The sequence below is a fragment of the Montipora capricornis genome, chromosome 1 (assembly GCF_036669925.1).
Source record: "Montipora capricornis isolate CH-2021 chromosome 1, ASM3666992v2, whole genome shotgun sequence".
In the NCBI taxonomy this organism is placed as follows: domain Eukaryota; kingdom Metazoa; phylum Cnidaria; class Anthozoa; order Scleractinia; family Acroporidae; genus Montipora; species Montipora capricornis.
Genome location: NC_090883.1, coordinates 48795949 through 48800948, shown reverse-complemented (window position 1 = coordinate 48800948; position 5000 = coordinate 48795949). Strand labels below are relative to the sequence as shown.

At 40.1% G+C, this 5000-nt stretch overlaps 1 protein-coding gene across 2 annotated transcripts in view; it reads right to left on the bottom strand.

Moving 5' to 3' along the window:
* LOC138046934 (uncharacterized) overlaps positions 1-5000 on the bottom strand; it is a 53365-nt gene that overhangs the window by 37504 nt on the left and 10861 nt on the right. The window lies entirely within an intron of this gene.

The following is a 5000-nucleotide window of genomic DNA, read 5'->3' as shown; positions in this document are numbered from 1 at the left end:
AAAGGGAACAATGGCAAGTTAGCAATCACGCTTCCCCTCGGTATTACCAATCAAACGAACTAATCATATAGATGTGCATGTTTGTAAAAATATCAACCAATCCCCAAGGTAACCAGAGGTGTTTCTCTTCTCGCCGCTTCGTGACACTGCATCTTCGCCTCTTCGCGGCTTTCTCGCGGCTCAAGAAAAACCTCTGGGACCAGGGTAAATCGAAGAGCCCTTTCGTTAACTTTTTCCAATTTGTCAGCTGAACCCTTATTACAGAAATGCCAGGTCTCCTACGATTTTTCTTAAGATCTCTTATTTCATTACCTTGGGTAACATAGGGTTTAATTTTTCCTTTGGCAAGACCTCTATGAGCGGCAAAGCCGCGATACCGAACCCCAAAGACGTCGTTGTGAGGGGAAAAAAACCCTCCGGTCACGGCGGTTGAGAACCTCACTTCCATGATTTGTGATTATGAACACGGTCGCTGATTGGTTTTCGTATTCAATACCAGTCCTTTCCGAGTACAAACAATATAACACTCAACTTTCACAGGTTGAACGGCGATAGTGCACCTCAGTGGCCACAAAACCGGTTTTGAGCGCAAGGAGTGCTACGAAAACAAGACTGTGAATTCGAGCGAGCATTTAGAGGTTTACACAGTACAATACACAGTAAATTCTGGGTTTTCGGAGATTGTAGAATTGAAACCTGTTCAGGAATTTCATCAAGCGGGATACTGTCAACTGGATGCACTAGAAATAATTTGTTTCGAGTAAAAAGCCAGTTACACGTGAGACAACCAAAACGCAGCCACCAACGGTAATTAGTTTGTGGTTTCATGTCTCTTTTGATTGTTTGCTGCACGGTGGGACATGTCAAAATCAAAGCGTTCTATTACCAAAGGGCTTGAATTGGGCACAACTGGACACCACTGTAGAAAACCGGTTTGGCAAGATATCTTGTTTCGAAAATGCATGGAAGTGAGATTCTTAACAGCCGTGACCATAGGTTCTTATTTTTCGCCTCTCCGCGTTCGCCATTTAACCTCCTTAGGGCTTTAGGCAAAGAAATATATTGGAACAAAGATTACATAAAATCCTTTGTACACTCCATAAATTTGTAAATTATGACACAAACCCGGAGAGTCTGATGGGGTTAGCTAACCCTGCCTTTATCTTGTTTAACTATCTTAACTTGTATATAATTGCTTTGTTTTGTTACAACTATCTTACAAGTTTTATTTCCAATTCTAGTTTATTAATCTTTTATCGTGGCATGTCTGTAAACCATCTGGCACAACTTTTACCTTAAAGCTAAGCGCATGTTTCCACGTTGAATAAACTTTCGGTTTTTTCAGTTTTCAAGAGGAAACTGGAGAGAACTATCGAGAAATCGGGCGTCGAATCTGATAACAAGCCTTTCGATCTGTCCGCTACAAATAGTCTTCGCTTCTTAAGTCTGCTAGGTCTGCATATTATTTTGATCGAATTTCTGAATGTGCCGGTGATTCTAATTTATTTGATGTTAGCATAAATCACTTTCCATCCGCTTATATCCATACGCTGATGATATTGACAGTTATTTTGATTCCCAAAATACCGGCTTGATCGTCTTGAAAGAAATTTCAATGCTGCCGCAAGACTCTTTTGTTTATTACCGAAATTCGATCATATCTCGCCTTATGTAATTCAGCTTTTTTTGTTACCTATTGAGTAGCGAATTAAGTCTATTTATTTATTTATTCTTTTTTAATTTGTTTAAAATTCAAATATATACAAAGCAATATTTACAGGTTAGGTCCGCAATGCGTACTTGTGTGGGATTTCAGTCAAATATACGTTGATGATTAGCATTACAGTAAACAGGGATCCATATTCATTTTTATCAAAGTCGTCCGCCGGGCAAGTACGTCTTCTGATATACTTGCCCGGACAAATTTTGGGTTGCCGGGGCAAAAATGCGGAAGCATAGCAAATGGTCGATAAATTACTTGTAACTTGAGCATTCGTGTTTTATTTTACACATTCGTCAATAATTTTGACTCTGGAATAGTTTGTTATTTGCCCCATGGGAACCCGATTTACAGTGGTCCATTTCTGCCGCTGCAAAATGTACTTGAATGTAGCTTGCAAAGTTACGATTCAAAGACCCAAAGTTTCGACGCTCCTGCTATCAAGATTTTGTATTTTCCTGTTCGTAATCAGCATGTTCTGCTCTACTTGATTTCCTTTTTGCCGGAGGTGGCGACACACCTAGTAACTAACCCCAGATTCTCAGCCGATCTTTGCTCTTTGTTAAACGACGTGCTAACAACCATGTCAGCGGCTAGATACATGAAAATTGATCCTGCAATTGTTTGAAGGAAAATACCGCGTGGTCAAAGATGGCGCCCAAACTTGAGATCTCATTACTGAGAAAAGCTGCATGTTTATTCCTTATTTTCTTGAAGTTTCCATTGAATGAAAAGCGATCAGAACGAAAGTACGTTCTATATTATAACATTTGATGGTATTCATAAAAGATATTTATTAAAACATCACTCGTCCAACGGACGACCTGTGGAGTTATTATACTCGTCCTTGCATAGGCAGCCCAAGCTCGCGTCACTACAGACAGCCGTTGAGAATTTAAACGCGTTATAAGTCTTTGTATGGGAAATAAAATACAGTCGATTGTGAAGCCTAAAAAATGCTCAATTTAACTTTCATTCAATAAAATGAATCAAGATGACTCACCTCTGGTGTATCCTTGTGCCTTTTGGAGCTTATTTTACAGTTTCGGGAAGTCCGCGTATTCAATGTTCTAAGACGAAGTCAAGGCTGCACACCACGATTCCGACCGTTGTCAGCTCAGAGGCGGTTTGCGACTCGAAAATCCATCCCAGCCAAGATTTTTTCACGCAAAGCTAAAGCCACATCCTTTGCGAACCTCCGCAAGAGAAAATGAGGGGACAGAGAGGGAGGCTCAAGGCGTTGGCCGGGATATGTTATGTCCACGAAAGTTATTTTTAGACGAGCGGAAGTCTTTGTTCTAGCGGACGTCTGTCTTCTGAGACGTCCCCATGCAGTCTTGCCTCGCTCTCAGGTTCTTAGTGAAAAGAGAAAATGATGGCGCACGTGGAAGGCTGATGAATATATATTTTCTTTCAAACATCGGACCGAGGTTGGCCTGCATGCGGACGTCTCGGAAGACTTCCGCTCGTCTAAAAATAACTTTCGTGGACATGACATATCCCAAGGGCTGGACCGGGAGCCTCCTTCTCTGTTCCTTCATTTTCTCTTGACCTCCGTGAATGTTTCGTCGTCAAAAATCCCCACACACTTGGCTGGAAATGAGCATTTTCTGCTTCAGATTCCACGATAGCTGATGAATTTAACAGCAACTGATCACCGACGAGGACACGGAGGACACGGAGCTTGGGTCCGAGGTCAAATTAACTCCACCCGATGGAGGTACAGTCATTTCATTTACAACACTTACCCCATCCCCACAGCGGCTTCTCGAACAGCTCCATGGTTACGAGTGACGCTGTGGGGATGGGGTAAGTTGTTTCGTTATTCATATTTATGTTACTCGTTTGCGATCGTCGCGTAATTTTGAAGCGCTAGCCTCTAAGGTGAAACACAAATTAAACATTTTAAAGACACAGGATAGTAACAAGTACGGCGGGTGTGAGCTTACAATTGCGGCTGGAAACGAATTTGGCAAGACTGTGTAGTAGGTTTGTTATCGTATTTGGTCCCTTGCGAGTGATGTTGTAAGGTATCGGTATACCCCAAAATTCATAATTTTGCCATTTTAGTTTTTGATATTCCCAGGTACACCTCATTGTTTTTTTTTTTTTTTTTTTTTTACATGACAAAAAGTTTGCGAAAAAACGTTTCTACTAGACAAAGTTAGAAAGGAAAACGACTCTACGAATAAATTATCTCAAATTAAAAGCTGTCCACAAATGGCTTTATGTCTCAAAAACTGAAATGCAAATTTCATCGAATGAGGCGCACGATTTCAGTTCGTTTCATCCCAATTTGGCAAGAATGTTTCCCGATAATGTGGCAAAAAAACCCGAGTCGGGGAGTATTTATTTGTTGCCTCCTTCGAAAGTAATAAGTATTTAAGAAAAGGTACTGCGCGTTTTATAAGAAGTTAAAGTTTAACAGTGAATAAAAAAAACCAGACATGTAATCAAACAAAATGCCTCGACACGGTTTTTTAGATCAAGGTGTGAAGAAAGCGTATTTTCGGTTAACGAACTCAATTTCAGAAAGTACATACTTTTGGACAATGATGGCTATTTTAGGAAAGGTATTTTATTTCTTGCCTTAAGTCAACTAATAATCGGGATCTACCATTCCTAAGCTTCCAGAAAATATATACTTTATTGGGGTTTTTATATAACGTGTGACCTGTGAAGCAGCGACAACGCGAGGTTGTCATTTGAGATGTACTGATATTTAAATGACGCAAAACTCATGAAATGACTTGTTATGCTGCGTTCTTCCAACAGATTAGCATTCCGTTTTTCATGAAGAATTTAAATCTGTTAACGACTTCGACGCGTTTAGGTGATTAATATTGGGCGATAGTTTTGAAGTTCTTTATTTGCTTGGTTAGCAATCCTGCTGGTTTACCGTTTATTTGTGGATGTTCTTCAACGTGAATGAATAATTTCTTAAGGCCGGACATGGGGTGGAAAATGCGGGCCGTTGTTTGTACATATTTTGGGCGTATGTGTTTTAATGAGTACTGGTGTGGAAGGGGTTTCTTCAACGTAACTCTTGGAATTCGAATATGGTACAGTAAGGTAGTAGAATTTGAAGTCTGACTTTCCAAATTAAAGGTAAAACAAGTCATTAGGATACGGTGTTGGTGCTCGCGATGACTTTGTTAAGCTGAAAGCAACTAAAAGTGCTGCTATAATCGTCAGTTTGTTCTTAGATAGGAAGTAATGATTTTGCAAATATCGTTGCTTCTGTAGTTGGGAAAGAATTTACACAGCATTTTAATTTCAG